Source organism: Erpetoichthys calabaricus, chromosome 3 (assembly GCF_900747795.2).
Source record: "Erpetoichthys calabaricus chromosome 3, fErpCal1.3, whole genome shotgun sequence".
Taxonomy (NCBI): domain Eukaryota; kingdom Metazoa; phylum Chordata; class Cladistia; order Polypteriformes; family Polypteridae; genus Erpetoichthys; species Erpetoichthys calabaricus.
This window is the reverse complement of record NC_041396.2, coordinates 169,601,624-169,618,567: the sequence shown is the minus strand read 5'-3', so window position 1 is coordinate 169,618,567 and position 16,944 is coordinate 169,601,624. Positions and strand designations below refer to the sequence as shown.

Genomic DNA, 16,944 nt, shown 5'->3' with positions numbered 1-16,944 from the left:
ACTTGTTTTATTTTTTTCAATACTGTGTAAAATACCTGGGTACTGTGTAATAGTGTGACGACATGTTAACTTCATCTTAAAATGAATATTTAATTTACTAGATTTTCTCAGACCCCGTCGTAAGCTATGTATGCCTAGTGTTATGTTCCCGAGCCATGTTAAACTGACTTCCTCTTGCACTAAGAGGAGGCGCAGGCAGCACAAAGAATACATTAATTTCATGATGTTCCTGCTCCCTGAACATTTAGAATGCTAAGATAAGTACTTGATATAATTTTCAAGATGAAATGCATTAAAGCATGTATTAATCATGTTGGGGGGCGTGGAGGTTGCACTGCTGCCTCGCAGTAAAGGGGTCCCGGATGTTCCCTGCTTTGAATTTGCACGTTTTTCTGGTGGGTTTACTCGGCATGCTTCAGTTTCCTTTCAAAGTCATGTAGGATGTGGGGTTTTGTTATGCTATATTAACCCTGCTAGTGTATGTGTTGCTCGTATTCTAGTCTAGTATGTTTCTAGACTTCTCTAGCGCCTTCAGCACCATCCAACCTCTGCTCCTTAGGGACAAGCTGACAGTGATGGGAGTAGATTCATACCTAGTGGCATGGATCGTGGACTATCTTACAAACAGACCTCAGTATGTGCGTCTCGGGAACTGTAGGTCTGACATTGTGGTCAGCAACACAGGAGCGCCGCAGAGGATTGTACTTTCTTCGGTACTGTTCAGCCTATATACATCGGACTTCCAATATAACTCGGAGTTCTGCCACGTGCAAAAGTTCGCTGACAACACTGCTATCGTGGACTACATCAGGAGTGGGCAGGAGGAGTATAGGAACCTCATCAAGGACTTTGTTAAATGGTGTGACACAAACCACCTACACCTGAACACCAGCAAAACCAAGGAGCTGGTGGTGGATTTTAGGAGGCACAGGCCCCTCCTGGACCCCGTGATCATCAGAGGTGACTGTGTGCAGAGGGTGCAGACCTATAAATACCTGGGAGTGCAGCTGGATGATAAATTGGACTGGACTGCCAATACCGATTCTCTGTGCAAGAGAGGACAGAGCCGGCTATACTTCCTTAGAAGACTGGCGTCCTTCAACATCTGCAGTAAGATGCTGCAGATGTTCTATCAGACGGTTGTGGCGAATGCCCTCTTCTACGCAGTGGTGTGCTGGGGAGGCAGCATTAAGAAGAAGGACGCCTCACGCCTGGATAAACTGGTGAGGAAGGCAGGCTCTATTGTAGGCATGGAGCTGGACAGTTTGACATCCGTGGCAGAGTGACAGGCGCTCAGCAGGCTCCTATCAATTATGGAGAATCCACTGCATCCACTAAACAGTGTCATCTCCAGACAGAGGAGCAGCTTCAGCAACAGACTGCTGTCACTGTCCTGCTCCACTGACAGACTAAGGAGATCGTTCCTCCCCCAAACTATGCGACTCTTCAATTCCACCCGGGCGGGGTGGGGGGGGTGGGGGTTTGGGGGGTTAAACGTTAACATTATTCAAAGTTATTGTCTGTTTTTACCTACATTTTTATTACTCTTTAATTTAAAATTTTTTTTGTATCAGTACGCTGCTGCTGGAGTATGTGAATTTCCCCTTGGGATTAATAAAGTATCTGTCTATTCACCCTGCGATGTGCTGGCGCCCTGTTCAGGATTTGCTCCTGCCTTGCACACAATGCTTGCTGAGATGGGTGCAATCCTGAATGGATGGCATATTTAAACACGTATAACGAATATTTTTTTAAAGTTCTGAACACTCCGTGGTCTAAGTTTATAGCTAGGTTTAATTTCACAACAACGTTTATCGTGTGGTGACTGGTTATGTGGAGAAAGAAAAAGGATAGGAACTGGGGGTTTGGTACATCAGATAGAGACAGCATGCATGCAGTAAAGAAAGCTTGCTCAGAAGAACATCCATTGATTTCCGTGTTCGTGTCTCCGACCACCAGATCACGAACCCAACATTTACACAATATTTAAGTTAAACCTGTGCAATACCCATTCATACATCCAGTTTTTTGAAGCCTTGTCACACCTGCCATAAAGTTTACACTAAATGTACACCTGGGGACCCCTTACTGCGAGGGAGCAGCACTACCGCCTCACTACTGTGCATGTGTTTAATACCTGCTTTAATGCATTTCATCATGAAAATGATATCAAGTATTTATCTTAGCATTCCAAATTTTCAGAGAGCAGGCATATCATGAAGTGAATGTATTCTGTGTGGCGATTGCTGCCGGCGCCTCCTCTTAGTGTGGAGGAAGTCAGTTTAAGAAGCGCTTAGCGATTATCAACTGGGTCGGGGAACACAACACAAAGCATTTAATGTGCTACATTAACTTATGACGGGGTTTGAGAAAATCTAGTAAATTAAATATTCATTTTAAGATGAAGTTTAGTTTATGACATTCTACTTTAATGACAAAATAACCTATGAGAATAAAGTGGAAATGTCGACTTTAATCTCAACATAAGTGTCAAGATTAAAGTGGAAATGTTGATAATAAAGTCAACATGTCGACTTTATTCTCGACATATAGTTTTTTTTTTCTTCACTGTGGCCCTAATACACTTCTGTAGGGCTATACCACAAATAGCATTATAAATGCAAGTTGCACTTTTATTATTTATGTATATAGCTTAGCTTGCAGCAAGGTCCATAGTAGTGCAACTTTGTAAATGATGGTTCAGTTGGTAAAGATGTCTCACCAAGTTGCACTTATTTTATTTTTATTTTGTGAATACTGTGTAATGCACCTGGGTTTGAAGTAATAGTATTATTACTGGAAGTTGCGCTATTATTTATTTTATTGTTATTATTTATTAGTTTAAATATTGTGCAGTTTAATGATGGTAAAGTTGTTTAAAAAGTCACTTTAACGTGTCAGTGGACAGAGATTGTTAACATTAACAGAAAGTGCAGTTGGTTTACAAAAAATATTCACTATTTATTCCTTTTCTAAGACATGTTCAGTGCAATACAACTTTTGACAAGCACCTCTGGATATTTTACTAAGTCTAAATGCCTCTTTGGATGGTTGAAAATATGTTGTCAAAATTTTATCTTAAGTTGTTTGCAAAGTTTGTTCAATAAAAAGGTTCTATATTTTGACTGCAACTGTCATGGTATGGTACTGTATGGTTAATAGTATCATCTCCAGACAGAAGAGCAGCTTCAGTGACAGACTGCTGTCACTGTCCTGCTCCACTGACAGATTGAGGAGATCGTTCCTCCCCCAAACTATGCGACTGTTTAATTCCATCCGGGGGGGTAAACGTTAACATTTAACATTATACATAGTTATTGTCTGTTTTTCACCTGCATTATTATCATTCTTTAATATTATTTATTGTATCAGTATGCTGCTGCTGAAGAATGTGAATTTCCCATTGGGATTAATAAAGTATCTATCTATCTATCTATCTATCTATCTATCTATCTATCTATCTATCTATCTATCTATCTATCTATCTATCTATCTATCTATCTATCTATCTATCTATCTATCTATCTATCTATCTATCTATCTATCTATCTATCTATCTATCTATCTATCTTACAGACCTCCAACTCATCCATCCATCCATTTTCTAACCCACTGAATCCGAACACAGGGTCACGGGGGTCTGCTGGAGCCAATCCCAGCCAACACAGGGCACAAGGCAGGAACCAATCTCGGGCAGGGTGCCAACCCACTGCAGGACACACACAAACACACCCACACACCAAGCACACACTAGGGCCAATTTAGAATCGCCAATCCACCTAACCTGCATGTCTTTGGACTGTGGGAGGAAACCGGAGCGCCCGGAGGAAACCCACGCAGACACGGGGAGAACATGCAAACTCCACGCAGGGAGGACCCGGGAAGCGAACCCAGGTCTCCTAACTGCGAGGCAGCAGCGCTACCACTGCGCCACCATGCCACCCCACCTCCAACTCACTACATGTAAAATGACAAAAAAATAAGGATGAAAGTTCAACATTTTTGGCACACTTTTTAAAGTGATTGAAAACATGAATAATTTTGTGCTCCTTTCCCGCTATGTTGCTCTTTCAAATCAACTATCATGTCAGTAAAGTAGTACTGTTATTCATAAAATCAAAATACAATGCAGGAATTGTTTGTCATGTTTTTCTTTGTTTTTTTATTGTATTATTATCATTATTATTTTTTTATCATATTATATAAAAATACGTTTACAGAGGAGGTGCATACTAAATCTCATTATACCATACAGTGACAATAAAGGAATTCAACTCAGTACAATAGAAGAGAGCACATTTTTACAGATGAATATGACTGGCTTCTAAGTCGATTTAGACTTCCAAGAGCTGTCCAGTTGGAGCTGTGTGCTGTTAGAATACTAGAATATATACTTGATATCATTTTTATGATGAAATGCTTTAAAGTATGTATGTGAAATTTTACGGATAAATTGTTAACTTGATTAAATAATGCATACTGTTAATAATTAAATATGTGCGGGCATGCAACAGTAGTGATGAGCTGGTGCCCCATCCAGGGATTGTTCCTGCCTTGCGCTGTATGCTTGCTGGGACTGGCGCGACTCTGGTTGGATAGGTGGATGGAATAAACATGTATAATGAAGAATTTTCAATGTTCCTTAAACGTTTTGAAGAGTTGCCGTTCTAAGCTTATATCTGATTTTACATTTATTACAGATGCTTATTGTGTGGCGATTGCTTATGTGGAGAAAGTAAACGAAAGGAGAGGAGTTGGGGTTGGTATGTTTAACAGGGACAATACTGCTGCAATAAATTATTTCATCTAGGTGTCGCATGTGTCCCAGCAAGCATCTTGCGGGAGGTAGGAACAATCCCTGGACAGGGCGTCAGCTTATTCCTATCTCTGCGCCACTGTGCCCCTACATACTTCAATGCAATTCATCATGAAAATGGTATCAAGTATACAGTTTGTTTAAAAGCACTAGGTATTACAATCCCTGACTATTCAGTACTGCACTTGCCTTGAATGGGGTTGGAGATGTCTTCTTTGTTGGGATGACATTGATAATGACCACTTAGTGATGTTTCTGCCAATATGAAATATCATCTTAATATTCTAAAATGTTCAGAGAGCTGTAATATCATGAATGTAATGTATTCTGTGTCTGCACGATCCTATCGGTGTAAGAGAAAGCCCATTTAAGAAGCACATAGTGATCAATGACTCGGTCGGGGAACACATAGAATGCAAAGCATTTAACGTGCTCTTTTAGTTACGATGGGATTTGAAAAACTCTAGTTTATGATGTTCTGCTTTAATGACAAAATAAACTAGGAGATTAATGTGAAAATTTCAAGAATAAAATCAACATTTTGACTTTAATCTCGATATAGACCTTTTTTTCCTTCAGTGTGTCCCTGATTTTTTTTTTCTTCTCTTTGGCCCTAATATGCTTCCGTATGACACTCAGACACTCACCTTTTCACATCGATTTTGATATCTCACCACTTCTTTTTGTATTTTGGGCATTGTGCAACTTTCTGAACTTAAACTTTAGAGTGCCACGCCATGAATTTCCTTTTGTTGCTCATATCACACTGCTTAAGCCACCAAATAGTATGTTTTTCCTTGCCTCCACTTCACTGAGCAGGACCTCCATTTCACATTCGGGGAAATTATTCTTTATAACACATGCTTTTGCCATTTGTCTTTTAACAAACACTGAACTGAAGGGGCTATATATTGATTTGCATATTCAAAAATGTGAAATTCTGTGAGGAATCAGGGTGGGGCTGTAGGCGCATTCATTTGCGTTAAAATTCACGTTGATTGGGATTTATAAAGGGGAACTTTGCTTATGCATAGTTGTATGCATCTGTATATATTTGTGTGTACGCACATTTCTGTTTTTGTCTGTATGTCATGTTTTATTGTGAATTCTGTGCACGGCATAATACATGAGGTCCCTGATCAGGCATCAGTATATATAAAGCCGTTAGCAAATTTTGAATTGATTGGTTTTTAGTTTTCTATGTATTATATTCCACCACTCTGTCTTAAGATTGTTCTTTGTATCAGAGTCAGTATTGTCTGCCATGTACCATTTGGTATTGCTATTTTCACATTTATCTACAGCAGGGCGCTCACACACACACACACACACACACACACACACACACACACACACACACACACACACACACACACACACACCAAGCACACACTAGGGACAATTTAGAATCGCCAGTGCATCTAACCTGCACGTCTTTGGACTGTGGGAGGAAACAAGAGTACCCGGAGGAAACCCACGCAGACACGGGGAGAACATGCAAACTCCACGCAGGGAGGACCCGGGAAGCGAACCCGGGTCTCTTAACTACAAGGCAGCAGCGCTACCCACTGAGCCACCGTGCCGCCCTCTGGTTGGACTACTGGCTCAACATTATAATCAATAAGTAAACCAATTTGCATACTTTTCAACTTCCCTACACATTGGAATACTTCCGGCTATTGGAGCTGGAATGTCTGTTTTAGATCCATTACAGCTACAGTATTGGCGCTTAGTTTTAGCACACCAAGCATCATGGCTGTCCCTTTGCCTAAGAGTGGTTCTCCACTCCCTTTCATAACAACAAAGTCTGCATATTTGGTGTGCTCCCTTAACCTTGACCTTGCAATAATTAAAAGCTTCTTTTACAGGTAGTGGCTGGTTAGATGAATAAGTAAACAGCTTCTTTTCTGTTTTTGTAATGTATGAATAACATCTAATGTGCTCATATTTAAGTTGTTTCCGAGTTTTCTTATCAATGATGTTACAGGTTGCACCATAGTCAATAAACATGTTTTAATTACAGTTATAGACGTGAGTGTGTGGAAGTAATTAAAGCAGGGTTTTTTTTTCTTTTCTTTTACTAGCATAAAGGAGACTGTTTAACATCATATCCTTGGTTTATTGTTATTTCTATTATTGCATTAGGATTTACTATGCTTATCCTAGACCACTTTTTAACACCATTCCAAGGGTTCATTACATTGTTTTATTATCTTAATATTTTAACATTGCTGAAGATTATATTTTAAGCTTAAAGTCTGTTAATGACTATATTTTTGGCAGATAGTATTTAGACTTTAGCTGCAATAGATATCTCTACTTTTTAATTCTCAAACGCTGCTGCGGGGGGGGGGGGGGGGGGGGGGGGCGGATTGGGGGGGCTGGCTTGTTTTGTTTTGGACGTGCTCTGTCTCTCGTTATGTCAGAGGACTGGGACATTGTGAAGTGGGGATTAGCCTCACGTGGGGAGGCAAAATGGGGAGGTGGGGGGATATGGGGGGGGGAGAGAAAGAGAGCAGGCAATATCTAATTTATCCTTTTAATCCTTACTAGCCAACCCGCGGCGTACCATACGCCGCATAATCAGGCCGCTTTTTTAATGATTTTTAAGCACAGGGAGAAAATTAACATTTGAAAAATCGGAAAAGTAACATTTCATGTACCCACCCACCCAGCTTGTGTGAAAAAAATGCGGCCATTCTATCATCATTTTGTTGCAGCCTATCAAAGACTTGCTGATCATGTTTTGTAGACTCAATATATATTGGCTTTTCACTCAGCACGAGGGCGCGCATTCATCTCAGATTATTACATCCTGCTAGACTAATCTGGTACACGGCTGCGTTTGAAAAACCGACTTATCCCGAATGAGTTTCACCGGCATTAATGATTAGGAATCTGGTTGGAACAAAACCCTGCAGCCACAGGGGTTCACCAGGACCGAGTTTGGCAAACACTGCTGAACAGAGACGAAACCGACTCAGGTGAGGAGTGGGGGCGGGCAAAGTAGTTGCAGCTATTGATTATTCAGTGTTGTTTGCCTGGGTGTCTGATCTGCGTTGACTGACATGGCTGTTTTCTGCGTATCCCATGGTTGTCTTCCGGCAGTGTGAATGCCTCAAGAGACAGGGTGTCCTTGTGTGGTGAGTTGTTGCAGTTTGTGACCACGTCGCCGACATTATCCCAATGTTGGCAAACAGCCAACAGCCATGTTGCGAAGTTTGAGAGCAACAGTTTCGTCAATGACATTTTTACATCCAGCTAGTCTGCTAGACTAATGTGCTACACGTCTGCGTTTGAAAAAACGATTTATCCCGGATGAGTTTCACCGGCATTAATGATTAGGAATCTGGTTGGAACAAAACCCTGCATCCACAGGGGTTCACCAGGACCGAGTTTGGGAAACACTGCTGAACACAGACAAAACTGACTCAGGTGAGGAGTTGGGGCGGGCAAAGTTATTGCAGCTATTGATTATTCAGTGTTGTTTGCCTGGGTGTCTGATCTGCTCAACAGGATCATAAATAAAAGGAAAACAATGTGAAGGCAATGTCACAGGTGATCCTGTGGTATAGCGGGTCCACAGCTCCCCTTCAAAAGCCCATTTTTAAATAAATAATCATCGCACTCACAGTGTAGCGAGGGGCGTGGAAGTGTGCCTGAAACGGTTTCCGGGTAGACTCGTGCTGCGGGCATTTCTCCCCTGTGCAGTGTGTGAGCGAGTGAGGAGAGAGAGAGAAAGCCGGTACGTTAGAGTGAGCGAGAGCAGGCTCGAAGGCAATGTGTTCCTGTGGTATAGCGGGTCCATAGCTCCCCTTCAAAAGGCCATTTTTAATCAGGCGACTGACAGTAGTGGAGTCGGGCACAGAGAAGGTCAGCTGCAGAGAGAGCGTCTCGACTGTTGCAGGGCCTGAAGCAGGTGAGACGCTAATGAAAAAGAGGCACAGGGCTTATTGGTTTTTAAAGACTGCTTCCTTCATTGTGTTTTAACTTCAGTTTTAAAGGATTGCGCGGCTCTCTCTTGCGCTGCCTGTGTGTGCCTCTGTCTCTCTGTGGTGCTGCCTCTGTGTGTGTGCGTGGCTCTCTCGCGCGCGCTGCCTGTGTGTGCCTCTGTCTCTCTCTGGCACTGCCCCTGTGTGTGTGCGCGGCTCTCTCTCTCGCGCTGCCTGTGTGTGCCTCTGTCTGTCTCTGGCGTTGCCTCTGTGTGTGTGCGCGGCTCTCTCTCTCGCGCTGCCTGTTTGTGCCTCTGTCTCTCTCTGACGTTGCCTCTGTGTGTGTGTGTGCGCGGCTCTCTCTCTCGCGCTGCATATGTGTGCCTCTGTCTCTCTCTGGCGTTGCCTATGTGTGTGTGCGCGGCTCTCTCTCTCGCGCTGCCTGTGTGTGCCTCTGTCTCTCTCTGGCGTTGCCTCTGTGTGTGTGCGCGGCTCTCTCTCTCGCGCTGCATATGTGTGCCTCTGTCTCTCTCTGGCGCTGCCTGTGTGTGCGCGGCTCTCTCTCTCGCGCTGCCTGTGTGTGCCTCTGTCTCTCTCTGGCGCTGCCTCTGTGTGTGTGTGTGCGGCTCTGTCTCTCTGGCGCTGCCTCTGTCTCTCTGGCGCTGCCTGTGTGTGCGCGGCTCTCTCTCTGGCGCTACCTCTGTGTGAACCAAGGTTCCACTGAGGTTGACTAATGAAAAGTCAACGTGGCTCAGAGCTGCAAGTGGACTGTGGCACAGACAAACAGAAATGACGGCATGTTTTCCGAGGTGTCGCGTCCGACTTGGTGGGCGTGGCTCTGTGATTTTTTCGTCATATCCAATGGTCTAAGAGTTGGTGGGCGTGGCTCCTTCCTGCGTGCGCCATTGGCGTCTTACTTGTCGGCGATTTAGTGAATCCACGCCCCTTCCGGCGTGCTTTCCATGGGTGGCTACTTGTCTCCCAGCTTAGTGAATTATATATATAGATAATTATAACTATCAACGCAACAATAGGTTGTATGGCAATAACTCATGGGGAAATTGGAAATTAAGTTTAAAACTGCCTCACTGCCAGTTAAGACTATAAAATGACATCAAAAATTCAGAATCAATGTCTCCATGATGGGACAGTTAATTTTGTGAGCTGGAATGTTAAAGGCCTGAATCACGAATTAAAGAGAAAGAAAGTATGCTCTCACCTAACAGGCTTAAATGCTAAAATAGTATTTTTACAGGAGACCCAGTTACTAAGCAAGAATCAGTTCTGGCTGCAAAAAGACTGGACTGGCCAAATGTTCCATTCTAGCTTTACAAAGAAAACTAGAGGTGTGGGAATACTCATACATAGAACAGTCCCATTTGTAGCATCAGATGTAGTATCGGATCCTGAAGGGAGATATGTGATGATCATGGGCAACTTATTTAACTGTAAAATGATTTTGATAAATGTTTATGCACCCAATGTCGATGATAAGGAATTCATGCAAAATCTATTTGAATCCATTCCCAATGTGAACACTCATAAAATTATAATGGCTGGGGACTTTAATTATGTTTTAAATCCACTCTTAGATAGGACTCCTGTGACAGAGGGGACGACATCTAACACTGCTAAGACAATTACACAGTTTGTAACTGACCACAACTTATCAGACCCCTGGAGGTTTCTAAACCCAAACTAAAGAACATATTCGTTCAACTCACCAGTGCATCATAGCTACTCAAGAATTGATTATTTCTTTATAGATAATAATTTCTTGCCTACGATTAAATCTTGCAAATATGACACAATTGTTATCTCCGACCATGCACCTCTGGTCTTGGAGCTAAAATCATTATGCCCCTCACACTCACCTCGCAGTTGGCGTCTTAACCTACTTCTATTAGCAGACTAGAACTGCAAAGAATTTATATCCAAACAAATCAGTTTCTTCCTAGAGACAAACACACCCTCAGAGGTTTCTGCAGGAACACTCTGGGAAACTCTAAAGGCCTTCTTAAGAGGACAGATTATTTCATATCTTTCCCACAGAAATAAATAACAACATTTGTTCAGACTACTTTAAACTAGAACGTGGCACCAGACAAGGATGCCCCTTGTCACCACTGCTGTTTGCAATCGCCATTGAACCACTGGCGGTTCCCTGTCGAAATTCTTATCAGATAAAGGGGATTATCAGAGAAGGACTGGAACAGAAAATTTCTCTATACGCAGATGATATGGTTTTATATATATCAGACCCAGAAAACACTGTGCCTGCAGTTTTAAAAGTACTTACAGAATTTCAAAAGATCTCTGGTCTCAGAATTAATTTGAATAAAAGCTCTTTCCAGTGAATTCACAAGCATATAGTATTAGATTGGACACCCTACCTTTTACCATACCAGATCAGTTTAAATACCTAGGGGTAAATATCACAAGTAAACACAAAGCTCTTTATCAACAAAATTTCGCCGTCTGTATGGAAAAGATTAAGCAAGACTTGCATAGATGAAGGGTTGACCATCTCACTCTAGCTTGAAGAATTAATGTTGTTAAGATGAATATCCTTCCTAAGCTTCTTTTTTATTTCAAAACATTCCAATATACATCAATAAATCATTTTTTAAGCAATTAGACTCAACCATAACCTCATTTATTTGGAACTCAAAACATTCACGTATCTGAAGAGCGACCCTACAAAGACCTCAGGCAGAAGGTGGCATGACTCTACCTAATTTTCAGTTTTATTACTGGGCAGCAAACATTCAAGCTGTAAGAACCTGGACACAAATAGATGAACATACACAGGCTTGGTCCGCAATAGAAGTAAAATCCTGCAGTACTTCTTTATATTCCCTGCTCTGTGCTCCAATAAATGCAAGTTATCGCAAATATACTAATAACCCAATTGTGCTTCACTCACTCAGAATATGGAACCAATGCAGAAAGCAATTTAAGATGGAAAATCTTTTATCCGTGTCACCTCTGCAGGAGAACCACCTCTTTCAAGCCTTGCAAACATATCAAGTTTTTAATATCTGGAAAAGATTTGAGATTAAATTGCTCAGAGATCTTTATATAGACAATATCTTTGCATCCTTTGAACAATTACATTCCAAATTTAACCTTCCAGCTGCACATTTCTTTCATTATCTTCAAATGACAAACTTTGTTAAACAGAACCTGCCCGATTTTCCTCATCTCGTACCCTCCACCATGCTGGAAAAAATACTGCTCAATTTCGAGGACTTAGACACCATTTCTGCAATATATAAAATTTTATTTAGAGTCCCTTCCTTTCAAAGATCCAAGAGGACATTGGGAAAAAGATCTCTTAATTAATATATCAGAAAAGGAGTGGAAGGTAGCAATGCAGAGAATTCACTCGAGCTCCATATGCGCAAAGCATAGAATTATTCAACTCAAAATTATATATCAAGCTCATCTGTCTCACTTAAAACTGTCCAAAATATTTCCAGGGCAAGATCCAACCTGCGAATGCTGCAACCAAGCTCCTGCCTCACTGGGTCACATGTTTTGGGCCTGCACCAAATTAACATCATTTTGGACCAAAATTGTAAGTGTCTTTCTGACAGTGTTTGGTGTTCTTCCAGATGGACTTGAAATGGAGAAGGACAAGCAAACTGTGATTGCATTCACTACACTTTTGGCACGCAAACTTATTTTGTTAAATTGGAAGAATCCTAACTCTCCTCTTATAACAGGGGTGGGGTTTGATTTGTTTTTAATCCTATTTTTTGTAAAAATTGATCTATTTGTACAGAATGATTACAATAAAATTAATAAAATATATATACAGTAATCCCTCCTCCATCGCGGGGGTTGCGTTCCAGAACCCCCCGCGAAAGGTGAAAATCCGTGAAGTAGAAACCATATGTTCATATGGTTCTTTTTATATATTTTAAGCCCTTATAAACTCTCCCACACTATTATAAACATTTCCCGCACAATTATACATCATAAACCCTTTGTATTCTCTTAGATATTAGGTAAGATTCATTGAAATTATGTATGTAAACACAGTTTATATACAGTAAAACCTAAATATTATTTTAAAGATATCGAGCGTCTCCGATATCACATATGTTACAGCCATTACAACAGACAGGCCACCAGCAATAAATACGTACAATGCAAGAAAAATTGTATACAGTAAAATGTGTGTACAGTGACACTAAACTATGTACATGTAATAAGTACTGTACGTAGATAATTAATTATGGTTACTCACCAACAATGACACGACGACTTGTCCGATAACGATGAGTTTAATTTTACTGCACAACAAAGGAGAGCGTTACAGCTCTTCTAAAGGAGCCTCTTCAGGCGATTGTGTAGCATCGCCGTTGTTCTTCTTCTGGCAGTCTTCAATCCAAATCCCTAAAGCAGATTCCATCCAGACTACTGCCTTATCACGTCCACTTGCAACTCGTTTTGCGCCCTGGTTAAAGTACACTGCGGCTGTAGATCGTATATGCTTTTCCTCCTTTTTAAATAAAAAGAATCGTGGACTTATGCCGTAATGGTGTCCTGCAGCGGTGTAGCTGTTCCCTTCCTTCAACATATCCCAAACTTTTACCTTTCTGCAATCATTTGCATCTTCTGTTGACGCTTGGACACGGCCCCTGAAGCAGTAGCAGGAGCACGTTAATGCTGAATGAGTGAGATGAGACTTCCTGGTTAATGCAGCACTCCGTCGCTGAGCCAATCAGCACACAGGAACTTTAACTGTGTGCTCTGATTAGGTAGCTTCTCAGTCATCCGCCAATAGCGTCCCTTGTATGAAATCTACTGGGCAGACCAACTGAGGAAGCATGTACCAGAAGTAAAAAGACCCATTGTCCGCAGAAACCCGCGAAGCAGCGAAAAATCCGCGTTATATATTTAGATATGCTTACATATAAAATCCGTGATAGAGTGAAGCTGCGAAAGTCGAAGCACGATGTAGCGAGGGATTACTGTTAAAAAAAAAAAAAAGCATTTTTAGGTTAGCACCACCAAGGCAAACATTGAGTCTTTCTGACCTGTCATTTTCATTAACCACAAATGCAGACTTTGTTTGTCTCTCAACACTAATAACAGTTAGCTTTTTGGAACTCTTTTTCCTGCGCATTTTTGAGAAATGGTCTTTCCCACTGCACTTGTGATATGTCTGACCTCGTGCTAGACATTTTTCGTCTCTGCCAAAGTGGTCTCTATTTCCACATCTGCAGAATTGCTTATCTGTTTTATATTTCTCAAAATTGTGTTTGTTTCTTTCATTTTTACCATGCCTATGTGCAACACAATTAACAGTTTGTGTTTCTGATTTCACAGCATCGATTACTGTTGTTGCTGCCATTTACTCTTTAATCTTCTCTCTTAAGGATGCTACCTCCAGTGCGCGAGTGATTGTGAGCCCATGGCCTTCCTCAAGAAGTTTGCGATGCACATAAAGAGAACAGCATTTACTTACAATTGCATCTTTAATTTGGCTTTCTGTGCCTCTCTCAACATCACAGTCTCTAAGCTGCCTGTCTGAGTCACCAACCACTTCATCATCTCTTCTGTTTTCTGTGAAAGTTTATGAAAAGACTGGCATGGAAGTACAGCATTGACTTGCACAATGAAGTAGTTATTAAGAGCTTTTACTGCTGCAATATAGTCCACCGGGGTTCCTGTATTTGGTAGTGTTGAGAAAATATGTTATGTAAATCTGGTGCAGAGTGATGCAGGAGCAAGGTTTGCCTTTGTTGTTTGAACACATTCTCTGTTATCTGCAATAATGAGTCCTTTCCCATCAGCTAACAGTTCAAAAGAAGTTAGCCGCCTCGTCCATCTCTGCACCAGTGTTGCAGTATCTGTGTAATAATCAAACTTCAGGATACTCCACTTTATCCATAGTTGAAATTAACTAAAATTTTTCCAGTATAAGCTTGAAGTTGTCTGCTTTACTGCCTTTGTCGCCAAAGTTTGGTATTACTTAAATGCATGAATTAGGTATTCTAAATTGAACCAGTCTCACACATGACATCTTAAACCATACCGACATCTTTATTCATTTTTTTGCTTTCCCACCATAACAACATCCCATAATAATCAAACTGCAGCATTACTTAAAGTAACATACACTTTCTTAGTACATGTGTGTTCTTAGTAACCGTGTGTTTTTTTGGCATTGACACTTCTCTGTTAACACAGTACATACAGTATTATTAATAGGAAAATGTGCTTAGTCCTTAGAAACACTGAAAAAATAAGTACACTTTATTTTGGTATTGTAAATTGGACAAGTCATGTAGACAAGCCAAACAGTCTACTGTATACTGTTATTTGTGCTGGCAGTCCTCCCACATCCCACAAACCTATTTGCATAACTGTGGATTCATGTAAGTCTCTCCCCATCATGACACTGAACTGAATACACCTATTAGAAAATAGACAGATACCTGGACTGACGGAACACTGTAGAAGTGCTCACTACAATCAGGGAGTGAATGCGAGGCCTCTTTTCATTTATTTGGGCTATGTAGAACAATATTTAAAAGCAATGAATTTCATTATCTTTTCATCTCCTCTTACAACTGCATGACAATGCAAGTTAAACGATTACATTTAATTTGATCAGTAATGTTATTTCACTCTCCAGGTACACATAAATCTGTTTCTAAATTAATTCCATAATGGGACAAAAGTGGTAATAACGTGGGCCTGCATGTTGTTTGTTTTTTTTTTTTTGTTTTTTTTGTTAGTAATTCCTGCACTTGTGTGCTTAAATTTTCTTGTGCAAACACCAAAGTATTTCTAGATATGACCTCTGCTGTTTTTCTTTTCTACATGTGCTGATGCGGTTCTGTATCATCAAAACATTAAGACATTTTTATATGTAGTTTAACTCATGTTTTACTCATTTTCTCATGATACTGTAAAAAAGCTGGTATCGGTTTTGAACTTTGGAAAGCAAATTAGTACTAAAATATCTGTTGTAGCAAGGCATTGGTGCATACTGAAGGTGGCTGTCAGTGCTTGAATTGGTACTAGGCATCATAGCAAAGTTAATGCTGCTTTCTCTTCAAGATTGGTTCTTTATTTGTGGCAAGTGCTGAAGTGTGTAAGTTTGATTGGACAGACTCAGAAAATGAATGAAGAAGTGGAGTTTTAAAGGATGCCTTCTTTTGTAAAAATGGTTTAATTTTCTTCATTAGCCTACAAATTTTTATCTTATTTAATTTTTGTAGATTATTCTGACACTAAAAATTAGACATTATTATTAGTTTTTCTTAGATCATTTTAAAAAACAGGTACATGAAACTTACCAAAAATGTTTAAATAATATGGCTTTGTATTAATCAGAATCTATCTATCCATCCTTCCTTTCATTATTAAACCAGCTTAATTCTGTTCAGGGTCAAGAGCAGATCCTATATGTACATTTAAATAAAATTAAGGTAAACTAAATATTTTAATAGAATTACTTATTAAGAAATAAAACAGTAATGCTTTGTTATTAATACGTCAGGTTTTGTTTTTTTTTGGGGTGAGCACAATTTTTTTTTTTTCGCTTGTCAGTTAGGATTTGTGCTCTGTGGTTAATTAACAGTACCTGTCTGCACTGATATAGATGTGTCTGGCCATGCATCTACTGCAGCGATTTTTTAACTGCTGCATCGTGAAAGGTCCACAGGTATGCTGCAAGACTTTATAAAACAAATTAATCAAAGATTTCTAAAAATAGAAGTCTACGACACAAACTTTATTTCATTTTATATGATTTATGTATCATTTTAATAATATAGTACTGTATATGTGAAATCTAATGCAATAAATATATAATTTCATGCATTTATAACCAGTTTACATGTCTCAACTTGTTAAAAATTTATATACTAAAAATTATGTTGTATAATCACTTTATATTAACATTTACTTCAATATTGTACACATTATGTTTCATGCGCACCGGGATGTGTAATTATGACAATGAATGCATGTTATTGTTGAGCACATCTAGTATCCCTATTTATTCCCCACTACACTGTAGCTTAATTTGTTCACACATATACAAATATATTAATAATAATTCTCACTATTCAAAGCGCTTTGCAGAAGCATGCAGGGAAGAACCAGGACGTGAACCCATGATCGCCTTACTGTTAAGCAGCAGCGCTACCACTGTGCCACCTGCTTATAGTA

At 40.3% G+C, this 16,944-nt stretch overlaps 1 protein-coding gene across 4 annotated transcripts in view; it reads left to right on the top strand.

Moving 5' to 3' along the window:
• The window catches only part of ralgapa2 (Ral GTPase activating protein catalytic subunit alpha 2), a 789,870-nt gene that overhangs the window by 99,208 nt on the left and 673,718 nt on the right, over window positions 1–16,944 (top strand). The gene's annotated exons all lie outside the window — the stretch shown is intronic.